Source organism: Pinus tabuliformis, chromosome 9 (genome assembly GCF_031772625.1).
Source record: "Pinus tabuliformis cultivar Carrire ecotype Pingquan chromosome 9, CPIR1, whole genome shotgun sequence".
Classification (NCBI taxonomy): Eukaryota; Viridiplantae; Streptophyta; class Pinopsida; order Pinales; family Pinaceae; genus Pinus; species Pinus tabuliformis.
In genome coordinates, this window is record NC_142307.1 from 189,769,460 (window position 1) to 189,784,462 (window position 15,003).

Sequence of the window (15,003 nt, forward strand, 5' to 3'; positions counted from 1 at the left end):
AAGACTCCCAATACTACTTCTTCTCCGGTTCTAGAAGGAACCAACGGCTCACCCATGGTACAGAATGTAGAGGTAATCACTCAAGACCCATCCGATCAAATTGATCTTCAGGTGGAGGAAATTCCTCCTCTAGACATTTTCTACAGCCCAAAGCATAGAGCCGTTGTAAGGCGCTCGAGGAAAAGGCGAAGGCTTGATCAACCTTCTATTTTGCCTGAGCAAACAATCACGGGCAATGTGGTCTGGAAGGGAGAATTGGATCCCTCTGAAGATCTGACAAAGCTATCACAATTTGCGGGAGCTTATTCAGCGGCAACTATTGACAAAGCATCCGAAGTAAGTCTTCTTTTGAAGACTAAAGAGCATGAGATATACGCATTACAAGCAGAAGTGATAGAGGCAAGGAATAAGGCAGCGCAGGCAGAGGAACAATTGCTGGCCCAACAACAAGAGAATCATTTGTTAACCCAGCAAATTGAACAACTGAGGATAGACCAAAGTGACATTCAGAAAGCAAAAGAATTGTCAGAGGCATTATCCCAGTTGAAGGCATCGAATGAGCTGATGATACAAGCTAAAGACGAGCAAATAATTCAGCTATCAGCCCAGCTTGAAGGTATTAAGAGCGCCAAGAGTATCAATGATTTCAGAGCAGAGGCAACTCGAATAAACAGCGCACTGATATCTCAAATCAGGATCTTATGCCAACAACTTGTTGAAGCTGAATCACTGTGTGAAACATCTACAGCAGTGTGTGAACAAATCAAGAAAGCCAGAAGTAAGTTGGATCAGGCTGAAGACGATATAACAGAGTATATTGAATGGCAAGACACTCCAGAAGGGCAAGCCGCAAATTTCTCCCGAATCTGTGTAACATACAAGGACATACTCTTCATGGAATGGAACACACAGATGATGAAAGCAGAAAGAGCAGCCTCCAGATGCAAAATGATTGCCAGTAACATGATCAATCTAGTCAATGATACATTGTATCTGGCAAACATGATTTCACAATGCACACCTGGAAACATAACAACGGCAAACATGCTGGAGCATAGGAATTACCCTGATCTGGAGAAACAAGGGCGGTTAATTACTGGAGTAAATACCTTGACCGCCGATGCATACTGGCTTTTCCTGATTAAACCACATTCTCAAAGGTCGGCTCTTAATTGTCTAACAGATGCTCTCCGATACCTGATTGCCGATATTCGAGATGCCACATATGATGCACAGCTGACTTCACGCCTCAATACTCCACCAGAAGTAGAGCCAATGCTGGCGATATGTCAGCGAAGGAGTAAAGGCAAAGAGACCTCTGACTGAAGCATCGCCGCCGACTGCCGAATCACCAAAATGCAAAATGATATTTGTTAATGCCGATTTAGTTGTTTTTCAGTTTTAGATATTTAGATATTTTAGATTAGCATAGTATTTATAGACCCTTTCATTGTTTTGGAAAGGGTCGTAAAATTTTGTAAAAGACCTAAAGGCTGAAGTTTGCACTATTGTGCTTCAGTCTATATTCTTTTTGAAACTCGACCACTGGTTCTTAATTTTACTTGGAAGGCTGTTTTAAGTAAATTGTGCACTATTGTCGTTTGCTTGGAATGCTTTCTGGTCTGAAGGAAGAACCGCGACATAGCGATTAATATATTGGATTGATCAAACAGCTTGCATGGTACTATTATCTGTATCTGTTCTCTTTTCTATTATATGAATTGTTGTGTTATTACTTTTGCTATTGTTGATTACATGTATGCAATATAACAGCAAGTCTGCATTTCATATCACTATTGAATGTTTTGTGATTTGTTATCTCTTTTAATCATGCGCGTAACAATGATATAAATGACTGAGTGCAGTAATTCGCTATTATCGCTCTGCATAACTACTTATGCAGAGCAATCTTAAATGATTTAAACATTTATGCTTATTGTTAGTGTCATCTATATGCCTGCCAGTAAGCCTAAATTATCAAACGATGTATTCAAATGAATCGATAAGTCCCGGGATTAGCTTATAGTTATTATATTTCTTTTGTAGTTTAGTTATTTATTTATTATCACCTTATATCGTAAATCATTCATCCATCCCGTTTACTTATAATCTTTGGGAAACTGGTCCCATTATCCCCAGTCGGAGCCACTATTCCAAACGGAAAAGGAGCTGCACTAAGTTCCGGACCGGGTGGTTTCCCCGATGTTGTTGCAACGAATTTCGGGGCATCAACATTTTTGGCGCTAGAAGGAGGGCCTTCGACTGTGAATGGCAAGTAGGTCCAAATCTGCAAACCATTCTAAGAGTAATTCTCCCTCCAAATCCTCTTCCCCTTCTCAATCACATGCTGGTTCTCCGGCACACAATCGAGAAAAAGAGGAATCAACCACCACTGCTCATACCCATCATATTTCAGAACATTTAAGTCTTGAATCCCCTGAAGTTCAGTCTCTTATCCATAAACTTCAGAGCTTCTCGATTTCACCTCAGAAATCTGAAGTATCACAAAGCAGTGTGACCTCGCAGTTAAACTTATCCCATCCACTTACCAGACTTCAGAGCGAAAAACTCGGTATTGAACCTACTGAGTTCCCTTTACCGAAAAGGAAAAAGGCTAAGAAGATTACTGAAGTATCTGATAGTGAAGATCTTTCTTCCATATCTTCCATCTCAACTCCTCCTCTGCGAAGTCAACCATCCACTCCTCCGTTACACATTGTTGTTCATCAGGGAATAAGTACTACAGCATCTCAAGCTACTCTCTCTCCAACAACTTCTTCTCCTCAGTCATCTGGAATACCAATAGTAGTAACAACTATTATCGCCAGCATAATGGCAGATCCATGGACTACGCCAGGTGCAGTCAATATGCCCAGACCATTAGATGATCTACCTGATGCTCCCGAAAAATGGTTGCCTAAATTTAATCCAGATAACGGAACACAAGCTGAAGAACATATTAACAATTTCATGTTAGCAGTTAACTTAAAAGGAGTGACAGAACAAGATGTTGTTGTCAGACTTTTCCCTTATACCCTGCAAGGATCGGCAGGATCCTGGTACTTCTCTTTACCTTCTGGTTCTATTACCAGCTGGACCACATGCCAAGAGCAGTTCCTTACCAAATATGGAGATGACAGGTCTCTGGCGACTTTAATAAACGACCTCTCCAATTTGAGAATAGAGCATAGGGAACCAATAAAGGAGTTTAATGCTCGATTCAACAAACTCCTAAATAAAATCCCCACCGCTTCGAAACCAAGTGAACAAATTAGGAGCGAATGGTACATTACTGCCCTCCCTTCCAATATAGCTATTTTTGTTGACAGGGCTGGCAAACCTACCTTAGCTGAAAATATGAAGGAAGCACTTGCAGTTGAAAAGCGTATTAATGCTCTAGAGAAGAAAGCTGCCTTGGAGGATAGAAAATCCAAAAAAGTTTCATTTAAAGAAGATTCTAAGAAAAAGACCCCAAAGGACCCATACGACATGGAAGGTTTACAAAAGGTCCTTAAAACATTGTCTAATGAAATGGTTGAAATTAAAAAATAGGTGGCCGAAACTTCGAACAAAAGACCATTTAGAACTTTCAAGAAAACTGAAACAAAGCCACCCAATGTTATATCTAATGCAGACTCTGAACAGGAAGAAGAAGAAGAGGAATCAACCTCTCAAACGGATGATGAAGAAGAAGTAGTTGAGTGTCACGGCATGTGGGATTTCATACTCCCAAATTCTGACACCGAGAATCAAGAAGAAGCTTTTCCTGTTACTACAAGAAGTAAAATCGCTTCTGAACCTACTCAAACAACTACAAAAAAGAGGAGTGCAGGTGCTGCCACACCAAAAGAAAAAGTTCTTCCAAAGAAGTCTCCGGTAGCAGCCCCTCAAAACCAGCCTCCAATTTCTAACTCTCCTTCAACATCCAAGACACTAGTGGTATCTGACTCCATGGAGTATAATATTGTTGATGATATGAAAAAGACTAAGGCAAACATAACCATGTTTGAACTAAGTAAGTTAAAACATCAGCAGAAATTGCTCCTAAGAGAATTTAACGCTGTCCCCTCTTCTCCTCTTCCCAGTTCAAAAGCTGCTAATGATTCAGGACAACCCCCTCCAGATATGGTCGAAGCTACCGATTCGGTTCTGATCGGAGATAGATCCAATTCTCATACCCCACCTTTCTTGCTCACCTATGAAATCTATAATCGAAATCTGCATAACTGTTTAATTGATTCAGGGGCTTCATCTAATATTATGCCAGCTTCAGTTTGTTCTAAACTGAACATAGAACCCCAGAAGTCCGCAATTCATATTGTACAGTTAGACAGAACCAAAGTGCAGGTTATAGGAGAAATTAATTCCGTGACTATCAGGTTGTCTGCTGATCCCAGAATAGTACAGAGAATAGATATTTTGATTGCTGACATACCTGAATTCTATGGTTTAATTTTGAGCAGAGATTGGTCTGAGAAACTGCATGGATACATTTCCACGGATTGGTCACATATGTGGCTCCCCTACAAGGGTAAGCCAAATCAAATAAGGATCGACCGTGAGAAACACATGACTCACACAGTAACCGATTTCGAACAAGAAAACCAGCCTGTGGCCTTCAACAACAACATTTTGGGAAATTATTCCTCAGAATCATTCTTTGGCAACTTTGTTGCCCAATCTTCCCCTTTTTCAGTTAACCATTGTACATCTCAAGTAGAAAAATTTTCACAAACCAATTTATCCAAATGCTTCAACGCAAATCAAAAAGATGTAAATATTTTTGTTGATTCTCCTTTATTTTGGTCTTTGTATTTTGATGGCTCTAAGTCCAGTGAGGGATCAGGAGCAGGTTGCATTTTGGTTAGTCCGCAAGGCGAAAAAACAATGCTATCCTGTCGATTAGAATTTGAATGCACCAATAACACGGCCGAATACGAAGCTCTAGTGCAGGGACTATATAAGGCAATTGACCTTAAAGTCCAATATATAAAAGTATTCGGCGATAGTGAGATCATTGTTAAACAGGTAAGAAATACAATTCATTGCCTTTCAAGCCACCTTAAGCATTATCAATCGCTAGTGCAAGATCTTACTTTGCATTTCTCAGCATTCAACATTTCTTCAATTCCAAGATCACAAAACTCAGCAGCTGATTTACTAGCCAACGTAGCTTCCAAACTCCTCCCTTCCGAAGACTATAGCCTTGATAGATTTTCTATAGAATTAATTTTTAGACCTTCAGTTCCTGATAACATCACTAACTGGAGGGTTTTCAACCATGACGAGGACATCTTGCAATTCTTAACCTCTGAAAAGTCTTATGACAATCAAATCATTGAAGAGCATGACCATGATTCTCAAATGAAAGAAACATCTCAAGATAACGCGATTCCTAAGCCTGTAGTAAAGCTCGAAGACCTTTATGACATTAAAGATAGGTTCAAACCTGTAATTAATGCAAAACTCCAAAGCTCTACTCTTAGGTTTGAATCGATCAATTTGGGAACAGATCAAGCTCCTCAAAATATCAACTTAGGACTAGGACTTTCTATAGAAGAAAAGGAAGCATTCATCAAACTCTTAAGGAAAAACAAGCAAGTTTTTGCTTGGAAGTATGACGACCTCAAGACATATGATACATCTATCATACAACATACTATTCCTATGCTTCCCGATCAAAAACCTATCCAGCAGAAGTTAAGAAAAATACACCCGAATTTGGAGAGCCAAATAAAGTCGGAACTTAATAAGCTCCTAAAAGCTAAGATTATCTTCCCTGTCCGACACTCAAACTGGGTCTCCAATATGGTACCAGTCAGGAAGAAAAACGGCGACATTCGAATCTGTATTGATTTCAAAAACTTGAATAAGGCAAGCTTGAAAGATAATTTCCCACTGCCTACCATGGAACAAATCCTCCAATCGGTAGCAGGATCTGAATTAATGTCCTTTCTCGACGGTTTCTCAGGATATAATCAAGTGTTGGTCCATCCTGATGACCAACTAAAGACTACATTCAGGACAAAATGGGGAACTTATGCATATCAAAAGATGCCTTTTGGACTCATAAATGCAGGAGCGACATTCCAAAGAGCCATGGATACAGCCTTTAGAGGGTTAATTAACCGGACAGTAGTCGTCTACCTCGATGATATTACTGTGTATTCTAAAAAGAGATATAACCACTTGCATGATTTAAAACAGATTTTTCAACGATGCAAAACATATGGTATCTCTCTCAACCCGAAAAAGTCTTTCTTTGCTCTCAACCAGGGTAAGCTTCTAGGGTTTATTGTATCTAAAGATGGCATTTATGTAGATCCTGATCGAATTAAGGAAATTTCTGAAATTCCTTTTCCGCACAACAAAAAATCGATGCAGTCGTTTCTAGGGCAGATTAATTTCGTTAAACGATTTGTTCCAGATTTTTCACAGATTGTACTACCACTACAAACGATGATTAAAAAGAATTCAACCTTCAGATGGGGAATAGAGGAAAAGCAAGCTTTTAATGATATTAAGCAATCAATAATCAATGTCCCAGCTCTGAATACTCCAAATCTTTCTAATCATTTTATATTATATACCATTGCATCCGACTTATCTTACGCAGCAGTGCTCACCCAGTTGAATGATGACAATTTGGAAGCGCCCATCTCGTTCTTCAGTTCAAACTTTCAAGGCGCCGAATTAAACTATTCCGATATTGAGAAACAAGCTTTTGCTGTCTTTAAAGCAGTCAAACATTATCGACCCTTTCTTTTAAAAACCCATACTAAAGTGATAGTTCCTTTCTCAGCAGTTAGGCAACTATTAATCCAAAAGGAATTGGGAGAAAAGAGGGCAAATTGGGTCGCAGCTCTCCAAGAATATGATCTAGAAATAAAGCCAGCAAAGTTTGTTAAAGGTCAAGGTTTTTGCAGGATATTAGCAGGAGCATCAAACATTCCGGAATCAAGTGATACAGAGCAAACCCAAGAAGTTAATCAGCTAAGTATTCCTGATTCCGAATCTCAATATGCAGATCTGATCTTTTATTTAAAGAATGGTTATGCACCTACCAATTTGTCCTACAAAAACAAAAGAGCCATTAGATTGAAAGCTAAGAGTTTTTCCATTATTGGCGATGTGCTCTTCAGAAGAAACTATGATTCTGTCCTATTAAGATGCCTTGAGAAACCTGAAGCTCAAAAGGTTTTGCAGGAGCTACACGACGGACCAGCAGGAGGACATTTCGGAGCTGATACAACAGCTCATAAAATCATTCATGCTGGATACTATTGGCCTACTTTGTTTAAGGACGCTCACGAATATGTAAGGAAATGCATCAAATGCCAAACTGCCAGTGGAAGACAACAAAAACCAGCTTTCCCTTTGCAACCAATCAACATTGAACAACCTTTTGAACAATGGGGATTGGACATCATTGGAGAAATTAATCCTTCTTCTTCCAAGCAGCACAAATATATTCTTACAGCAACTGATTACTTTACAAAGTGGGTAGAAGCAGTTCCGTTAAAAACAACAAACTCTGAGGCGATCATTGAATTTATAGATCAGTTCATCATTACCAGGTTTGGTGTTCCAAACGCTCTTGTCTTTGATAATGCTTCTTACTTCTCAGGTAATGCAATGATTGATTTCGCTATCAAAAGGGGATTTAAATTAAAGTATTCTGCTAATTACTATCCTCAGGGTAATGGCCTAGCAGAATCAACTAATAAAAACCTAATCAAAATCATTAAGCGAACAATCGAAGAGAATCATAAGAATTGGCATAAATCCTTGGTATTTGCATTATGGGCTGATAGGATAACACAGAAAGCTTCCATAGGGACCTCTCCGTTTAATCTTGTCTATGGAAAAGAAGCAATCGTACCAACCAATCTTCTTTTTCCATCTCTAGCCCTAGTGCAATTTATTGACGAAACTCCTTCTTCCTCTATCCAGTTTAGATATGATCAAATTCTTAAACTTGAAGAAGAAAGGGAAAAAGCCAAGGTTACACATGCTAAACATCAGCAAGTCATTAAAGCAGCTTTTGATCTGGCCTCATCTAGTCCTAAACAATTCCAAGTCGGAGATCTAGTCCTGAAATGGGACAAAGCCCATGAAGACAAAGGTAAACATTCCAAATTTCAAAAAATGTGGCTCGGACCATTTCAGATCTGTGAAAAAGTAGGCCATTCCACTTTTATACTGCAAAATCTATCAGGGGTGAGGGATTCTCTCCCTGTCAATGGTCTGATCTTGAAGAAATTCTTTAATTGAGGAGGTAACCCCTTCTCTATGTAGTTTGATAGTTTTTATATAGTTTGTAGGATTTGTAGAAATAAGGATGTGGGACATCTTCCATTGACCTTTCGCTGTAATTAAAAGTTGTCTCGCCACCGCACTATTAATATTTACTTTTGGATAATAGCGTCTTAAACCAAGAAAGATCATTTCTAGGAAATTAGACATCTTTTTATTCTGAACATCACAGTCTAACTTTTGTAAACTTCACTCTGAACGAAGTTCTATGAGTCATCTTGGGTTTTCAAAATAAGTCTCCAAAGGTTATCTATATTAAAAGAGGAGCTAATCCATCTTCAGCATCTTTAACTCTTAAACCTGTCATCCATTTACTCTTAAGAAGATAGTTGTTCATCCCATTCACTAAAAGTTTATGATTTCTCAGAGTGTAATTCTAAAATATAAAAGATCAAAGATAAGAGGTCTTATTACAAGCCTGCTTACCATGTTCATAGGAAAATAATTTAACTGACATTACCAAAACTGCATACCAAACAGGGTAATGGCTTGAAATTTCAAGACAAGGGGTCTCATCACGAGCCAGCTTGTTCAGTTTGATTACTACCCGTGAATGGCATTGTCGTTATCTGGCCACCAAACCAGGACAATGGCTTTTATCTTAAGCAAAGAAGAAAGTGAAATTCAAAAAATACAAAAAATATCTTTTGAATTCATTCTGTTTAGTCACACTCTTAAGTGAATGGAACAATGGACAATGACATGGTTAAAAGGTAACCCTGCCGAGACTATGAACGTTTGCTGGCAGCAGAGGCTCTACCTGTGACAGAGGAGTTTATTTTAAAAAGTTGATATGGAGAAGTTTTCTATTTTACTTTTATGAACCAATAAGGACTTGTTTTAAAACTCAAAGTGTGTTTATAAAAAGAGGAAGTCAAATGAAGAAACCTGTTTTATTCAGAATCAATAGACATCTAGTTATATTAGAAGTTTCCTTTCTTTATAAAGATTCTATTTGAAAAGGTGTAAGTATATTTATTAGTCCAGAGATAACTGGTTCTACCAGCGAATCGCCAATTGTTGTGCCCTACAACAACCCCCCATTTCATAACATTTTTATCACAAACAATTAACATATGAAATGGGTCCCTTTTAAAAATTTTAATTGGCATTAATGAATTTGTTCGAAAAAGGTATGATAATCAAATGAATTTGTTAACAAAAGCCTTTTTGAACAAATAATAAGCAATTTTTGGTTAAGTCCGAAAAAGCAATCGCAAGACCGTTTGCTACCTTGGTTCTTTCCGATGCGATATCGCTATCGGCCATCGGCGATAGCCAATGCACACACAGAAAAAGCACACATCTTTTCCCCGATGCGACACGATATCGGTGATCAAAAATCGGCGCTGCCTCTTATGAAAAGTCTTTTAAGCCTCGACCCGATGCGATATCGCTATCGGTAGTCGGCAGAATCCCATACATCTTCATAAGACGTTCAAATCTTTTTCCCGATGCGATGTGATATCGCTATCGGTAGTCGGTAAATCAATTGATATGCATTTAGGGATTATGTTCGCGCGCTAATATGATACAATGTCGCAATCGGCATTCGCCAAGATCTCTCCCAAATGATAATGTCACTCACACTCCCGATGCGATGCGATGACGCTTAATGATGACCAGAACTCCTAAAAAAAAGGTGATTATTTCAAAGCATTAAAGTTATATTTAAATCCGATTTGACAAAAGCACAAATTTCAAAATGCCGTTAAGTAAAGGGATAAGGTAATGCATGCGTATTTAAAGCTTTGCCCCTTCGAATTAACGAGCAATTACGATTAGACCTTTGAAGAAAATCTATTGCACGCTTTAAGGGGTCATTCGGTTTAATAACTTAAGTAATGGTCATTTATGGAGCTGCAGGCTGTAAAATCACCATCATTGCATCTGCGGTGCCCTCTCAAATCATCAGATCCGCAGCCACTTTTAGAATTAATCTCACCACGCTTCAAGTTATATATCTATCCCGTTATGGATCGTCATTGTTATTTCTTTGATTACGATTTCTCTTGCATTTGTGTAGAATTCAACCGAGAGAAGTCTGAATATGATGGGAAAGAAGTTCAAAAAGGTGGCAGGTTCTACTCCGACACCTGTCTCAGGCCAAGCTGCTATGGTTTCAAAGAAAGGCTTAATCTCAGATACTACATGCACTGGTCTTCCTGGTACTACATGGCAAGGTACATACAATTTGCTAGAAGCAGAACAACCAGAAAAGACAGTAACGGAGGCTAGTGTGGATGAACTAAGAAAGTCTGAGGCAACTCTTAAAGATTTGGCTGACTCCTTTCTGCACAGAATAGTAGCCAGAGAACAAGTCTTGCCTTATACTGATGTGGTACGTTGGGCAATTGAAGAAATTACTCTCACTGATAGAACCTTCCATACTAAGGATGGAAGGATTTTCGGTTCCTTCAAGCCTGATGACTTGAGACGGATGTATCATTTGCCTCAACCCGAGCTAGTCTATAATAGAGCCTTTTTGGAAAAATTCGCGAAGGAGAATGAATCGCCATCCGAACCTCTCCGAGATTGGAGGCAGAATCCAGCTAAACACAAGCATGATATGTCGGGTAAGTACTCCAATGCTTCTTTGGCTTCACCTTATTGCTACGCCGGGATTATGATGTGTAGATTGTGGGGATTTCATGACTCTGCAAATATTCATATTGATATGGTTCCTTTAATGGAAGCGGCCGTCAATAGTATAATCATGGATTGGGCCACTATTTTGTCTGATAAATTGGTCATAGCTATTCGTGAGTTTAGGGCCAAAACCAGAGTCACTGAGAGAAAAATCCCACCCTTCTATTACTCTGCTTACATTATGGATACCCTTTATTTTAATTCTGAGTTTCCTGTCCTTGGTTGGAGATGGACAACCCATGACCCAACACCCATTCACTTGTACCATCGGAAATTGTGGAAACCCTCCCACAAAGACCATCTGTATCAAATTTGCAATGGTTTTATGGTTCCCGTTCACTATTCTATTTTTGACAGACCTATCCCTAGAATTTCCTATGAAGCTTCTTTTGATCTCCCAGCCGTAGCCCATTGGTTCAGCGAAGAGCATTTTACCTATATTAGAGTTTTTGGAAGCAAGGCTAGGCCACATGTCCTCCCCCTGTACGTCCCAGATAAACTGTTAGCCCGGGAAATCTCCTACCAGATTATGTCTGAGAGTGTCACACAAACTCTCAAGGAGGAGAAGAAGAGAGGATAGCCCTCTTTTCCTTTAAGAATTGGAGTTTATACGCTGCTGAATTACAAACATGCAGAAAAGGAAGCAGCAAAACTCCAATTGATATCCCTGGCTTCTATTCCAAACAGACTTTATGATCCAAAAAAGACTGCTTTCATTGCCTTGGAACAGGCCAAGCTGTCAAAGGTTGTTCATCAAGAAGACCAGTTTGACGACCTGTTCATGAGTGCCGATTCAATAAGCCAAGTCAGACAACTCGCTTCACTGAGATATGAAGATGTGGAGTTAACTGAATTTAATAAACTTAGAAAGCAAAGGTTGCAAACTTTGCCTCTAGATTTATTATCTACAACCCCAACATCTTCCTCAAGCGAGTCTGGTCAGCAGCAAATACACCTATCTCCTGTTACAACTAAAGAATATGATAGACAACAGGAGGAAAGGCAAAACAAGCTACAAGCAGAGAAGCAAAGAAGAGAGCAGATAGAAAGGCAGCAAAAAGCACAAATTGAACAAGAGCAAAGAAAGCAAAAGGAGTTAGAAGAACAGAGGAAAAGAGAAGAAGAAGAGAAAGCAAAGAAAGAACTGGAAGATAGGCAGAAAAGGGAATTGGAGGAACAGCAGCAAAGAGCACAAGAGGAGCAACAGCGGAAGGCATTGGAGGAACAGCAGAGGATTGAACGGGAGAAAGAACAAAGTAAAGCTCACACAGAACAAAGTGAGCAAATCTCTACTGATCCTGAATTAATTAAAGAATGGAACCAATTCGATTCCATTATAAGTGGTAAGGAAGCCTCCAAAGACTCAGACGCCTCTAAGACTCCCAATACTACTTCTTCTCCGGTTCTAGAAGGAACCAACGGCTCACCCATGGTACAGAATGTAGAGGTAATCACTCAAGACCCATCCGATCAAATTGATCTTCAGGTGGAGGAAATTCCTCCTCTAGACATTTTCTACAGCCCAAAGCATAGAGCCGTTGTAAGGCGCTCGAGGAAAAGGCGAAGGCTTGATCAACCTTCTATTTTGCCTGAGCAAACAATCACGGGCAATGTGGTCTGGAAGGGAGAATTGGATCCCTCTGAAGATCTGACAAAGCTATCGCAATTTGCGGGAGCTTATTCAGCGGCAATTATTGACAAAGCATCCGAAGTAAGTCTTCTTTTGAAGACTAAAGAGCATGAGATATACGCATTACAAGCAGAAGTGATAGAGGCAAGGAATAAGGCAGCGCAGGCAGAGGAACAATTGCTGGCCCAACAACAAGAGAATCATTTGTTAACCCAGCAAATTGAACAACTGAGGATAGACCAAAGTGACATTCAGAAAGCAAAAGAATTGTCAGAGGCATTATCCCAGTTGAAGGCATCGAATGAGCTGATGATACAAGCTAAAGACGAGCAAATAATTCAGCTATCAGCCCAGCTTGAAGGTATTAAGAGCGCCAAGAGTATCAATGATTTCAGAGCAGAGGCAACTCGAATAAACAGCGCACTGATATCTCAAATCAGGATCTTATGCCAACAACTTGTTGAAGCTGAATCACTGTGTGAAACATCTACAGCAGTGTGTGAACAAATCAAGAAAGCCAGAAGTAAGTTGGATCAGGCTGAAGACGATATAACAGAGTATATTGAATGGCAAGACACTCCAGAAGGGCAAGCCGCAAATTTCTCCTGAATCTGTGTAACATACAAGGACATACTCTTCATGGAATGGAACACACAGATGATTAAAGCAGAAAGAGCAGCCTCCAGATGCAAAATGATTGCCAGTAACATGATCAATCTAGTCAATGATACATTGTATCTGGCAAACATGATTTCACAATGCACACCTGGAAACATAACAACGGCAAACATGCTGGAGCACAGGAATTACCCTGATCTGGAGAAACAAGGGTGGTTAATTACTGGAGTAAATACCTTGACCGCCGATGCATACTGGCTTTTCCTGATTAAACCACATTCTCAAAGGTCGGCTCTTAATTGTCTAACAGATGCTCTCCGATACCTGATTGCCGATATTCGAGATGCCACATATGATGCACAGCTGACTTCACGCCTCAATACTCCACCAGAAGTAGAGCCAATGCTGGCGATATGTCAGCGAAGGAGTAAAGGCAAAGAGACCTCTGACTGAAGCATCGCCGCCGACTGCCGAATCACCAAAATGCAAAATGATATTTGCTAATGCCGATTTAGTTGTTTTTCAGTTTTAGATATTTAGATATTTTAGATTAGCATAGTATTTATAGACCCTTTCATTGTTTTGGAAAGGATCGTAAAATTTTGTAAAAGACTTAAAGGCTGAAGTTTGCACTATTGTGCTTCAGTCTATATTCTTTTTGAAACTCGACCACTGGTTCTTAATTTTACTTGGAAGGCTGTTTTAAGTAAATTGTGCACTATTGTCGTTTGCTTGGAATGCTTTCTGGTCTGAAGGAAGAACCGCGACATAGCGATTAATATATTGGATTGATCAAACACCTTGCATGGTACTATTATCTGTATCTGTTCTCTTTTCTATTATATGAATTGCTGTGTTATTACTTTTGCTATTGTTGATTACATGTATGCAATATAACAGCAAGTCTGCATTTCATATCACTATTGAATGTTTTGTGATTTGTTATCTCTTTTAATCATGCGCGTAACAATGATATAAATGACTGAGTGCAGTAATTCGCTATTATCGCTCTGCATAACTACTTATGCAGAGCAATCTTAAATGATTTAAACATTTATGCTTATTGTTAGTGTCATCTATATGCCTACCAGTAAGCCTAAATTATCAAACGCTGTATTCAAATGAATCGATAAGTCCCGGGATTAGCTTATAGTTATTATATTTATTTTGTAGTTTAGTTATTTATTTATTATCACCTTATATCGTAAATCATTCATCCATCCCGTTTACTTATAATCTTTGGGAAACTGGTCCCATTATCCCCAGTCGGAGCCACTATTCCAAACGGAAAAGGAGCTGCACTAAGTTTCGGACCGGGTGGTTTCCCCGATGTTGTTGCAACGAATTTCGGGGCATCAACAGAAGGTTTAGATGATACATAATACTAGTTAAATAAATTTTACTAACCATTAATCATTATAGATCAATTAAAGAACACGAACACTTGGGCCGGGAGTAAATAAAACACATTACACATGACCTTAGTAAAAAAACTAAAATTTTAAATATGCACACATTTATTCACTTACACATTCACATGTCACAATAAATCTCCCTACAACAACCTTTTCTTTTGATTAAATCAAATCATCATTACAACAATAGATTTTCTTATCTTAGCTAGATCATTTAAATACTCTTCCTAAAATGCTCATTACAAACATAGGGTTACAATCGCAGATTGTGAATCCTAACTTGAGCATCATGGAAACCCTTTCCTATTATTTCTCTCCTTGCACAACTAGCCTTGCTTATCTTTATATAGTTTTGGCTTAGTCATCTCATCCCAT